The following is a 14,145-nucleotide window of genomic DNA, read 5'->3' on the forward strand; positions in this document are numbered from 1 at the left end:
GCAAAGCTGCACAAATTGCGAGGATGTACTCTGCTGGCTGCGTGCACCTCTGAGTGAGCACGTGGGAGCTTCAGGCCCAGCAAGGTGATCCAGGTGCCTCCCCTGGTGTCTTAGAAAAGGCTGAAATCCCACGTTGGTATGTTCGTTTGCTTGTTTCGTTTCAATACTTTGATTTCAAAAAGAGAAAAGAAGGAACTGTAGAGGGGAAGCGTATGCTCGGGGGCTTTTTTCATTTTCTCTGCAAAGGTGATTTCAGACATACGAAAATGAAACTTTGTGCGTTGAGAAGCAGTCCCAAGTTCTCTTGTCTGCGAGGTAAACGTGTGGCATTTTTAAAAGCAATGGATCTTTCCTATCAGAAGAAGTATTCCTTCCAGTGTCAGCTAGAATGCTGGCAGTGACATAAATCGCTTCTGGAGCAGCTGGGAGAACTACGATTTAACTTTCCTGAAGGGGCAACAATATGGGCAGGCAGTAATTTGGAGCGTGTGGAAATGGACCTCTGGGGGTGTTTTCTGAAAGGAGAACTGAGAAGAAAATAACTATTGGATCCAAATGTTCCTAAAGGCGTACCTCTGGTAACTATGTATTTTTCCGTGTAATAGGATATTTGACCATTTGTTTTTATGAGAAGCAAATTGTCTTTTAATATGATCCTTCAAACGGGCTCTGTTAAATGTTTCAGCGGTAATGGAGTAGAAATAATTCTGAACAGTAACAAACGTCAGGAAGGCTTTTATCAAACTGCAAAATAAGAGCTCCGTTTCACAAATGTTTTGATTAGAAGTAATGGGGATATTTATAGAAAAAATTGTCATCGTTTTGAAGCCGTATAGCTAGAAAGGATGCGCTTTGCGTTGTAATGTTTAAAGCTTCTGTTACGCGTGCCTTATCTCCCATTGAGCTGAAGAAACATGTTGTAAACTGTCAGGTTTTGTAAACACCTGAAAAGAGCCATGACATGATTATGTTGGTCTACTGGGATTTAAAATGTGTACCTTTGAGGAGAAGGACAGAAGTGGTTATTAGCAGCACAGCTGGGTGAAATCAGCACGGCCTTGTGAGGTGAGGCCGTGGATCCACACACGAAGCATGACTGAGCAGGAGGGAAAAAAAAGTCAGATGGAAGTTTTGTGGGTTTATTTTTTGTTGCTTTATGTGAGAATCTCTAGATGACATGAAATCAGGAAAAAAGGCATCTGTGTTGTGAAAGCAGCTTGATTTTGAAGGTTGGCAGAGGCTGTGTTTGAAGAACGTGTTGTTGCACCGTCTGTCATGACCAAGCTTGGTACTTACAGACTGGGTGGGGAATCGCTGCTGGTGTCCATGTTGAATGCTCTGGGACCTCACTGCTAACGCTTGTTCTTGCTCAGGACTGAAGGTTGCCACCCCTGCACAGCACAGCCCATTAAACCCCCACGGCAGTGGTTTGAGTGGCTGTGCCCTGAGGCCCAGAAGGGAGCTGTGGAGCCAAGCAAGTTTCATTCAGGAAACAACAGTTTGTTACCTGGAGGTGATGGGTTGTAAAGGCCTGCACCTCTCATTTAGCTAAGTGGCATCTACCCAGGCCCTTACCTTGGTCTTAGGTTCTTGACTTAATGGTACTCATTGAGCTCAAGGTGTCATTTGAATTCCAGACATGTCTGCATACAAGCTGAGCATATGCGTATCAGTCTCATTTAATTGTTTAAAATTTACTATTAGCTAAACTGCTGGAGGTGAGTGTGATCATGTCTGTGTGTTTCTGTGCTGAGCGTAACTATGTCTAGGTGTTTCCTTGGTGGAGGCTGTGGGAGCACCCATTCAGGTGCACCTATGCCCCTTGGGTGTACCACCCTCATTTTTCCACTCTGATACCGTAGTTTTCTCCTTGCGTTTTATTGCCTTCCCCTCCCATCCACAGTCTGAACTGTTTGTGTGAGCAATCCCTTATCTGGTTCAGCTAAAGCCAACCATGTTAGCAAATGAGGTGTTCAGGCCATGGGAAGCTGCCTGGCTCGTTGGCTGGGACTGATTTATGAGCAGAGGAGCTTTGGAGGCTTGTGGGAACAGAAATCATAAGCTGGGTCTGGAAGGTAAGGGGGAGGACAACGTAGCACGGTTGTCCTTGGGACAAGTCAATTGTCTGCAGCCAAAGCTTCAATGAAGAGACAATTAGGACACTTAACTCTCCTACATAGTGTATTTTAAACTATTAAAAAATACCTTTACCCATGAACTGTCAGAACCCTACAACCAGATCCTTCTGACTGAGGCAATTGTTAACCAATGAACTAGGTCCTGGCCAGGATTATGTCGTGAGGTAAGGCCTGATGATATAAACTGGAAGGAAAAGGTGTTTGTGCATTAGTTGGGGAACATGTGCAAATACAAGTCTGTGGTGTTCTTTGAGGTGGGGGAAGCTCGGGCTCTTTTGTCTGTTTTGTTCTAGGAGAAGGGGAAGGAAACATGGGGATGAGAACTGCACTGCAGCTTTCTGAAAGAATGTTGTTAACATCTCGCTTTGTTAAAAATATTCTAGTTATTCCTGTCTGCTGAATTGTGTTATTGAAACGAGATGATGACCTTTGCTCTGAGCCTGAACAATACAAGAGGAAAGCAGGTGTTGGAAAAGATTAAAGCTTTTAGCTCTACCAGAACATACAGATAGAGGTCCAAAGCTCTTAAGATGCTGTGTTATTGCGAAGGCTATGAAAACTAGGAAGAATTTGCAAAGTTGATAGTGGTCAGTTGCCAAGAGCAGTGCTGCGATAAATTATTAACTCATTGCACTGTACTGCCTCGTAGTGCAAACAGTTAGAAGCTGGTTACTGTGCTCTGCGTGGTAAGTCAACACTGTAAAAAATTCTTCGGTTATCTGGAAAATGTCTTCTTTGGGGTGTTTATTAAAGGGACACCGTGGGATTAAAAAATCACGTTCCTCTCTGTTGAAGGGGGAAATAGAAATCCGTGCATCACTTGATTTCTTGTTGGCTGGGGAAGCCTCATCAGTGGATGTCGATGTGCTCAGTTACACTTTTGCTCCTCTCCCTGCGTGGTGCTTTCAGCTGTAATTCCTCCTGCCTCCCTGCAAAAGCTCGATGGGAGCACGGTGGGCAGATGTGTAGTTTTGGAGGCCCAAAACATCATAACTGTTCCGAAGGAATTCTGTGGAGACCGCTCCCCCCTTGTTAGCTGTAACTGAGTTAGATGAAGAAATGTTGAAGTGGGCTATTGGGAGCATGCTGGTGCCTTACTGCCACAGCACAGCTTCTTCAGCGAGTTTGTTTTCAGTTTTGTAAGAATTGAGAAATCCTGATTTCTGCTTAGCTTTCTTAGCTTTTATAAATGTAAACAGCACAACATTTTCCGTTTTTGGCTAAAATGCACAAAGCTTGAAAACTTCGGTGGTCTTTAGAGGCCTCAAAATGAAACTTAATTATAAAAGAACACTCTAGCCCTATTTTATTACATGTATATAATACTAATGTATTACATTATTTTTGATTAACTTAATACTGCGTATGCAATCTACTAGAGGTGATCATGCTTGTGAGCATAACTTCTTTTTGTTATCCTTAGAGCTAGTATGGTTGTAATGCAATGAAAATGACTACATATTTCAAGATTCTTGTGTTTGCTGTAGTAAAATCTGCTGTTCATTAGCAGAACACAGATGAACTTTCAGGGTTAAATAGAATACCCAATTTGAGAATAAACCATTTCTGGATCGGTGTCAGCATCTGCCACCCCAGTTTTCTTAGGAAAACGTTGAATCCTGCCAGGACATGTTGCAAGATATGACCAACGTGACTTACCAACTAAGAGACAAATCTGTAAAATGCTGTTGGCTACATAGTATTGTTGGAATCTGAGATGGAAAATACTTCTTTTTCAATCCTCTTCTAAGTCCTTTTGCCAATCCAGCAAAATTTAGTAAGGCTCAGAGAGTGCTGCAAGGCTTTTTAGTTCAGAAATGCTTTTGAGCAACTATTGCTTTTTATCTTTTTAGATTTGTTGACTGTTGAGGGTTACTGGAGTGTTTGTCAAGGGTGAGACTTGTCATAAATGGACTTCAGAAGTGTGGCAGAAGCAAGCATCTGCTACAAGTCCTTCCAGAGGCTTTCTCTTAGTGTCCAAGGGGTCCTGTTGAGACCTTGCTTCAGACTTTCAGAGGATGTGGATGGATCGAAGTTCCGACGTGGAGGGATGTAGTTTTGCCTTCTGGAGCACTGACCAGCTGCTGTCATCTGAAATAGCCCATGTGGTCACAGAGCTCAGATGGCAACGTGTGAAAACTGGGGACGAAGAGTGCTGTCAGAGGAACCTAGTTACAGAACTGTCTTCTAGTTAGAAACGGGGAGAATTTGGAGCCTGATCTTTGTCAAGGAATAACAAAGCGCTGACTTTGAGATGGCTCTTCTGCTACAGGTGCCAGACACCATTTGAATGCAAATTGCTTCCCAAACTGTTGTGCGATAAGAGTGGAGAGTACCTGGGGGTAGAGAACCTTGGTTCCACAAAGGCTAAAATACCACAACTCCGTGAAATCCAGGTGTTTGGGTTTTTTTCTTCTTTGTTTTTTTCTTTTTTTTTTCCTCTCGTTCTGAATTTATACAGAAAACATTCCCTAGGCTGTAGTAGAAGGTGGTAGTTAAATCTCCTAGATACCTACCAGTTGTTTTATGCCTCGGCTTAATACGCAAGTGATATTTTCTACTACAGTGGAGAGCAGTCCTGCAGATATAGCACAAAATTGGTTTTGATCATCTTTATCCCTCTGTAACAAAAAAGGTAGCTACTAGTGGAGGAAGAATATGAGGCTATCTTAAAGATTCCCTGCCATGCCTGGAAGTATAATTTTTTAGGTTGGCCATGCAGAAAATGTCTGGGTACATTATGGGGCTATCTGGGACTGAACAGAGGGCTACATAGAGAGGCTGAGCGTAGCATATTGCTTCTCATATTATATACAGCAATAGCATAATGCTAGAAAAACTGTTCTGGAGTTTCTGCTTTTCACTGCGATTTTGCTGTTTCTGGCAGTTGATTCTTTGCTTGCTTAATCCATGTTAACTCTTGCATTTATCTTGTTGCTGCTGTATGCCTCAGTGTATGAATTTGGTGGGGTAGTCAGTGTTATAGGAGCTGTCAGTGGTAAAGAGTCCCCTCAGCATGGCCCCTTCTGTGGGATGGCATGGTCCCCTCAGGCAGAGGTGGCAGTGCCACGTGGCAGAGCGGTTTCTACCATCGCCTGTGGTTCGTTTCTGAAGATTTCTACTTGTTTGCTTGTTCATCTCAGAGATCAAGTCACCAGGTTTCTTGGTGGCTTTCAAGCCTGTCTGAGGAAGGCCAAGCAGCAGAACATCCTGAGCCGGTCACGTGCTTTCCTGGGCTGTGGGGGGCGGTGACCGCCATTTTATACCATACTTCAGCGGCCTTTTGGAGCCGTGTTTCTGTAAGCACAACCTGATTCCTTTCCGTCCTCCCATCTGACTGATGTTTTGTGTGTGGGCACAGCTTATTCCACTGTTCCGGGTGCAGTGTGAGGCTTCAGGCCTGGTGGGGCCGGGCCGTGGGGCCGATGCAGCCACGCGGGCAGGAAGCGCCATCGCTCGTCCCCACTATCGCTGTCTGTGCTTCCTGTCAGTTAAACCACCAGCAGGAGCAGATGCACCATGAGATGATTCCGGTTTCTGACACGAACAGCCATTGTGCAACACAACCGCCTTCTCAAAATGCACTCAGGGCTGCAGGCTTGTGATGCTGTTCGCCATTCGGACAGTAGATACCCTTCCTTAGATACCCAAGCGTAAAGATCAGAACTTATTTAGTTGAAGAGAAAGCGACACTTGAATTCCTGAAGCATAACCTGTAAAACAGTAACCAGGGAAGTTACTGCAGAGCATGGGGAGCAGGGATCCACTGTGTCTTTTTCTGCTCCTGCTGGTATAGGAGTTCCTAAATGCATATGAGAAACAGAAGGTCAGGGCGTGAAGTCACGCACTTCCACTGGTGTCCTTCCTAGCAGATAATTGCCATGGTACTCGGCCTCACAAGGCGTTATTGCAAGATACAGCTGTCTTCACAACGATCTCCTAAGATCCCTTCAGGGTCCGTTTCTGAGGAATTCCTGGCTTTCAGTTAAACGAGTCATTACATGTGTAACTCTGAAATGTAAAAAAAAATTAAAAAGGACCACAGAAAAAGCACATTAAAATGTCTGTTTTAAAAGATACATTTTCTTTAAATATCTACATCCCATGATTTCTAGATAGGTGTATTGTCACAGTGCAGTTACTTTATTGAAGATAAAACCCTAGCAGTATCTTCCTCTGCGTCAGGTTTTAGGGAACTGAGCACCTCACACATCAAAACTAAATTGGAACTGAAACTGAGCAGATTAATTTCAGCCATTTTGAGTGGTTTGGTGCTCTTTTCTTCCTCATGTGACAGTGTAACAGCCAGAGTTTTTCTGTTTCTTTTTTCTTTATTTTTTCTTTTAACTGTTTATGCGCTGATTAGCCAGCAGCCAGTGGAGTGAAGCTTCTTTGCCATGTAATAGCATTGCTGTTTGCCTGCTCTTTAAAATAGAGGTTTTTACTCTGAGGGGTGTATCTTCAGAATGGAGAAGAGAGGATTGTAGGGGCAGTGAGGTCAGGTGGGCATGGAGTTTTTTAGTGTTCCTGGCTTTTTTTTTCTCCCCTTACTTTTCTCAGATAAGCAATCAGTGAGCTCCAATTAGAGATGTCTTGACTGCAAGGAAGCAGCTCCAAGTTCCATGTCCCTGCAGCTCGAGGAGCTGAGACCACAAGGCTAAAAACTTGCATTTTGCCTCAGTGAAGGGCCAACTCTGCTGTTTCTGACACAGTTGTGCTGGAAGCCTTTCTCAGCAGTAGGTTACTTGTGCCGATCTGTTTCTTTCAGTTTTAAGCACTGTTTTTCCTGTTTGAGAGGTATGGTGTGCACAGGGCACATGGCCCTAGAGGGGGCACACACACAGGAAAGCCTCCTAAAACCTTGCTTGAAGCTTATCATGCCTTTTGTCAAGATACCATATTGTATGTGTATATTTGTTTTCCACCCACTCACAGTTCTGAAATTAATGTACTGTGTCTGTGATCACAGTGAACCACATTTGGTTGGAAACTGAGACTTGACAGAGACATCAGGAGTTTGCAGTCACCATTAAATCAAATGTTAAGTGTCAGAAAAAGAAAAGGGGCCAGTGGACAAGTGATGGGATGGATTAGAAACATTACTTTATTTATGATACCAGTTAACCTTCCACTTTAACCTCTGCTTTGTCATTTTTTGTGTGTTTTTTTCCTCCTCTGTTGACTGTACAGATTGAATGCTATAATGGGAGAGGAAAGGGTAGGGTGGAAGCAGTAGATAAAATGTGATTCTCATCTCTGGTTTCTACAATAATTTGGAGTTTTCATGCTATGGCTGAGGTCTGCTGAGGAGCTCATTGCATGATGAGGCTAAAGGTGACCTTAAACCACTGTTTCTGGCCCATAGATGGTGGAAAAAAAATGGACTCTCCAGCAGAGGCAGCCTGCATTCCCTCCCATAGGCTACAGGGAGAACTTAGTGCAACCAAGGGCCTTAGGAAGATATCTGAGTTTTTTGGAAGTCATCTGAATTTAGAGGATTTGAATGCAGGGAAAAGTCCTTCACATGCACACATCTGTGTGCTTGCCTGAATAGCAATGTGGAACACGGTGCCTGTGCTTTTTAAGCCCATATAATGGGAATGGATGTTGGCCAGTCCTGTGTACGGAGTAGCAAAATCTTTTTGAACTTGGATGTTGTAATATCTGCATTACTCATTCTCTATGGCTGAGGTGAGGTGAAGGAGGGCTTCAGGAACCCTTCAGAAGCTGGAGGCTGCTGTGAGCTTGCACAGCTTTTGTAAAAGGATGAGACTTGAGTTGGGTATGTGTCCCAGCCTGGGTTGACCATTGTTTCTTTGGCTCCCCCAGCAGTGCAGCCCACCTTCCCTCTGCAGCTGGGGCAGTGCAGTATCCCATGGCAGGGCCACAGTTGGGCAGCAGGGTTGCATGCAGCAGCTTCCCCCAGTTGAGTTCTGCAAAGGACACAGAAACCTGAGTGACGAAATGAGGAAGAGGTGAAGCTTGAATTTCTCTCCGCCTGCTTTGCGGGGTCTGCAGAACTTTCCAAAATGGGCCATTTTTGTTGGTCTTTCGTGTCGCACAAGTACATTTCTGCATCTAATTCATTAGCAGTGAATTCCTGTGCCTCCTTGGAGCAGGTGTTTGATCATACAAGAAGGACTTGGGCTTCACAGCCAACTTTTCCCCAGACATTACAAAATGAGAAATACCAGCCTGTCCAGACACTGCCTTCCCTGGGGGGACCTTCACAGACTCCGCTCCTTTTCCACAGCTTTTAAGAGAAACCTCTTTGCTTTTTTATATTATTCTTGTTGGTCTCTGACTTGTGTTTTGTCAGTGTTTGAAACCTCACAGTGGGAATTGTTAGTCTAGCAGCCAGTGAGGAGATAATTAATCTTCTTCAATAGCCAAGTTCACTACTTTTAAATTCCTTAGACAAATAGTTTCCTTTCCTAATCCCGCCCTATCCAAATACTTAAGAACATAACATTTAAGTTATGCTGATCTATAAAAGGAAAAAATCTTAAATGGCATGAGAATATTAGTTTGTCTTATACTACATAGTTGCGAGTTAATATATTTAGTATTTTAATTAGTCTGTGCACACGTATTTTCAGAGTAATGCAAGTGGGTACATGGCTCTTTAGAGCATATTAAAATATGGATAGTTTGAAGGATTTTCTGCAGATGATTTGGTGAACCATATCTGCCACATGCTACACCCTGGATAGGTTTTCAGTGGAGCAGAAATGCTTGTGCTCTTCATCCTGTTAATGCCTCTTCTCCCTCTGCTCCAGTTTAGGCATCCAGATTGACCCAGCCCTGCAGCAGGTCTGGGGAAGCAGCAGTGCGAAGGCCTGAACGTATTTGTTTGCCTTGTGAAGTACTGGCTGAGATGAGACAAACATGTAGGAAGCAGTCCAGGGGATGGAACACCTCCCACCTTTGAGGACAGGCTGAGTGTTGGGACCGTTGAGCTTGGAGAAGAGAAGGCTCTGGTGGGATCTGAGAGCGGCCTTTTGGTATCTAAAGGGGGGCTGTCAGAAGGAGGGGGTAACCTCTTTAGCAGGATCTGCTGTGATAGGGGAAATGGTTTCAAACTGAAGGAGAAGAGATTTAGATTGGATATAAAGGAATATTTTTTTACAATAAGAGTGGTAAGGCACTGGGAGCAGGGTGCCCCATCCCTGGAGACACTCAAGGTCAGGCTGGATGGGTTGCTCAGCACCTGATCTGGCTGTAGGTGTCCCTGATTATTGCGGGGGAGCTGGGCTGGGTGACCTTAAAGAGTCCCTTCCAACTCACATGGTTCTGTGGTTCTGTGATTAAGTGGGAAATCAAAGCAGCGTAATGTTTGTTTCTTAAAAATAATGCTTCTAAGAGAGTTGATGTTGAAGGTGCGAAGAGTGGAAAGAAGAGATTGTGGCAAAGATTGTAGGTGATAAAAGGCAGACTTGGCAGCCGCTCTGCAGGAAAGAGGAGGAAGCCTAGGGAAGTTTGAGAGAGACAAAATAATTCTGGTCCTTTTGCTGGGTACAATGGTGACATGCATATTCATCATATCTAAACTGGATGGGGTTGTTGGGATAACCTGTACACAGAGCCCTTTGTGTGTGCTGTGCTCTCCACACCCATAAGTAGCTGGCTGTGTAGCGGCAGGCTGGCTTGCGTACCAAACAAGTCACAGTGAGAGCCTGGGGTTTTTGTTTTGTTTTTGAGGGCCCTCTGGCTATGTAATGCTTCTCCTCTCTAACCAAGGCCATGTCCCTCCCTCTTTCTCTGCGTGTGCACTGATACTTTTTCATGCTAATTTCCAATTTCAAGTTCAGTGTTAAACTAACATTTTGAGAGCATTCCTAGAGTTGAGAGCATACTGCTCGGCAGGTGACTTTGCTCCCTTCCCTGCATACTGTGGGAGAGTCTACTAATTGTGTTTACTTGAGCATATCTGGAGTATTTTCTTACTACTTACCTCCTTCCGTGGGGAGCCATGGCCAGGAACGCAAGCACAGTTTACCCATGCAGAGAGCACGTACATATTCAAGGCCATGACTCATTGTGCAGAGGGAAAGCCTGCAGTTTCAGCCTTCTAATCAAAATGCTTCTGAGCCCTTCAGCGTAGAACTTTAAAAGCTCAGTTCCCTCTTTTTGAACAGTTTTTATGAAGCGTGTCCCTGATATGAGTTGCAGCCGTGGCGATCCATGGAGTGTGACAAACAAGACATCAGCCAGAAGAGTTTTGTCTTCCTGAGGTAGTAGTGAGCCTGGTGCATTGATTTAGGCACCCAGGCTGGAAGCATGTATGCTTTCTGGTGTCCCATCTCAAAGATGGGGGCAATCGTGGGATATAGGAGTTCTTCCTAATGAATGCTATCCGAGTAAACAATGCAATTGAGCAAACACTGAAGTTGAGTGCACTCATGCTCAAAAAAACAACAACCCAAAATAAAGACAAACAGTGTGGGATGTGTGAGGGGAAAAGCCCTTCAAAGCCAGGCTTCTCTGTCCTGGAGTTCACTGTGAGGATAGGATAGTCCTGAAATCTGACTGAAATCTCTTACCCCTGTTTACAGCTGCCTCTTATCAATTTACCTACAGGCTTTTTGAATCAAGTATTTCTACTTGTCAAGTGTTAGGAGGCGTTGCCAGTAACTCCTGGGTGGATTTGTTTGTTTGTGTTTGAACTCATATGAAAGCTCTGTGCAAACATCACCTTTGTGATTTTTGATGAAGTAGGACACTTAGCCTGGGAGAGATTTGCTGACTGAAATGTCTTTCTTGTCCCAACCTCATGAATATCAACATGGCTGTGGTAGTTCTGGGTTCATTGTTAGTGCTGGATTCTCCAAGCCCTTTAAAACAAAACTGTTATGGTTACTGCCTGTGTTATCTCACTCATCAAATGCTTTCAGAAAGATCTGATATGAAGAACCAACCTTGATGGCTCTGAGTGGGCAGGTCACAGAAGGGAGCCATGGGGGTGCACAGTGGTCATGTTTCTTCTGACCACCTTATTCTGTGCAGATGCCTTCACATGTTAGCTCCTATGGTATTATCATTGTAAGCACATCACAGAGTACTTTATGTATTTTGAATCAACTTAAGTGAGGATCTTTGTGATTAATAGATAAAGCTTCATACAGTTTACAAAAATGTGTTTTAGCTGATAAGTTCCTAAATCGGATGCTTCTATCTATATTTTACCCGTGTGTCGACCACAAGGCTAACTTAAAAGTAAATGAAATTGCTCTTCTAAATCTGGAGCCAGAACCTCCTGCAAACAGAAGTGCTTGTTGAACAACTTGGTAAGAAGGGAGCTGGTGGGAGTGTTGGCAGTGCAGCTTTGTGATGTGTGGTGTGCCATTTACCAGCACGACGGCTCTGTTAGTTTTCTCTTTTGTTTGCTCTCCATTGGGTCTGTGATTCTTGTCTGAAAGGTCAAAAAGTTGCTTAGGTAAACAAAGACTTGGGATGAAGGATCAATCAAATAACACTCTGCTTTGAGCATGTCATTCACTCTGAGTTGTGTGGGTCCATGGAGGTGTTGAAGGAATGTGGAGATGATAGAATCATTAAGGTTGGTAACGAGCACTAAGATCATCCAGTCCAACCGTGTCCATCACCTCCGTGTCCACTGAACTACATCCTTCAGTGCCACATCCACACTGTTCTTGAACACCTCCAAGGATGGTGACTCCACCACCTCCCTGGGCAGCCTGTTCTGCCTCATCGCTCCTTCTGAGAAGAAACTTTTCCTAATATCCAACCTGAACCTCCCCTGGCACAGCTTGAGGTCATTACCTCTCATCCTGTTACTGAAACTTAAAGAAAGGCTACATCCAGATTTATAGCGCTACCGCTAAATCTGTGGCTACCGCTCACAGCTACAATGGTAACAGTGCTCAACTGTTGTGCTTGTAAGGAAAACTGAATAGTTGAGTCCCTGTGTTTTGTAAGGAGGATAAGAAAACTGATGGATTTGTTCTCTGATATGGTGCAGTTAATGTATGTATTTATGTGAGAACTCTATTTAATTCTGAAATACATGATGTTCATATACAGAAACAAACAGAATGGTCGCAGAATTGTAGGGGTTGGAAGGGACCTGCAGAGATCATCGAGTCCAACCCCCTGCCAAAGCAGCTCCCTAGCCCAGGTTGCACAGGTAGGCGTCCAGGCGAGTCTGGAACGTCTCCAGAGAAGGAGACTCCACCACCTCTCTGTGCAGCTGTGCCACTGCTCCGTCACTGCACTGATTACAAGCTCCTGTGCAGCCCTCTGAAGCCTCAGCACTGCCACTGATGCTCATGGGGATGGCCAAGCTGAGCTCGTGTCCTTGTGGGCCAGGGGGATGTGTGCAGTGGAGTGGCACGGGCTGAAGTGCCATCTGCTCACAGCCAGCCAGCCTGTCATGTGCTGGGCGGCCGCTCTGGCAGCAGGGGCTGAAGGGGAGGAAGAATGAGTGTAATTAGATTATCTTGAACCCTGAGCGAGTCGTCTAGGGGTTCTGTGAGGGATGTTTCCTAAGGTGGTGAGTTACTTATGTTAGTAGCAAGTGCTTGTGGGCCACGTTCTGGTTTGAGGCAGCATATATCTATATCTCTATGTGCTTGGTTTCTGAGCTTGCTCTTGCAGGTGCTTTGGAGCCTCTGCTCTCAGAACAGCCCTCCTAAGTCATAGAGTTCATAATGGAAATCTGACGCCGTCCTCTAGCTGTCAGGTGAGAAGGAAAAAATGGCTCCTCTGATGCAGGTCTGTTTTCTAAATGGTACGTTTGAGAATGAAGGCTGTTCCTATCGGTGGCAAGGGTTAACCACTGAGGGCAACAGGTATGGGCAGACTCAGGTATGTGATATGTTGGACTGTTTTGCAAGGTGCTATAAATGTTGGCTCCGTGTAATCTGATACCAGGGTAGGACAGGCTAACTTAATGAAGGAAAATAGACAGCAATGTAAAAGAACTGGAAATTCAAGTCTAGCTGACTAATAACAGCCTGCTCCAGAGGGTTTCTGACTGTTGATACTGCTGACAGCTGACAGCAGATGAGAGCAAACAGCAGAAATACTGCCTGATGTGCTCTTTAAAGATTCTTTAAAGACGCTGCAAAGGTAAGATTTATGTTCCTGCACTCATCGCGTTGTGCCCTTCGTTGGCTGGTGATTTCTGAAATGGCTCAAGTGCTCCAAACACACAGACTATTCCTGCGGCTTTTTGAAGTTGTTTACCTCTTCTGTTCATTGTGTTTGACTGCCCAAGCTGGAATTGTTAACTGGAAGGGGGAAAAAAGAAAGCCCACAGAATGCCATAATCTGTGTTTGGGAGATTGGAACGGGTCGTTACTGAGCTCAGACCTGAGGCATCTTCTGCAGAGCACAGATGTCTGGTGTGAGTTTCACACGTGGATCTAGGACTACCAGCACCAGTCTGGAGAAGGTCGCCTGGGTTGAGAAGCCTTGCAGCTGATATCCGCTGGCCTCTTGTCAGTTTTCTCCCTTTGATGTATCTATTTCACGTGCACTTGGTTTCTGTTGCCTTCGTGTTCCACCCACGGCCAGCTGAAAAACCATTCTTCTTCGGTGAACAGAACTTCTCCCCCCAGGTGATCTAAAAGTAACGACCTCATTACTAATTAGCGGGGAAAGTGATTTTTAGAGGCTGACTGACAGTTTGATGCCAATATTCGGTACAGATTGGCAGCTGGTTATTTGTGAAGCTCGGCGCCTGGCCAAGGCAATTATCTCCCATTTCCCCTGGTCCTTCTTCCTCCCACTGCCACCTCTGCTCTCTTGCGTGCCTCCGTTAATCAACGCGGCCAAACCTCTCCGGGTCAGGCAGCTCTTCCCTCCCACACCCCTTGACATGCTCTCCTCATATCCTGTGTAAGCAGTTTTGGAGCTCAGCCCTTCAACTTTCTCTACACTGAGATGCTTTCCCCTTGAAATCAGTGAGATTTGACTTCCCGGAGCTGTCTTGTTACGGTTGTTTCAGGATTATGATCCTAATTCTCCTTCAAAAGTGCTATTA

The sequence above is a fragment of the Cyrtonyx montezumae genome, unplaced genomic scaffold (genome assembly GCF_038088225.1).
Source record: "Cyrtonyx montezumae isolate F1298 unplaced genomic scaffold, pur_monq_1.0 scaffold_3, whole genome shotgun sequence".
Taxonomy (NCBI): domain Eukaryota; kingdom Metazoa; phylum Chordata; class Aves; order Galliformes; family Odontophoridae; genus Cyrtonyx; species Cyrtonyx montezumae.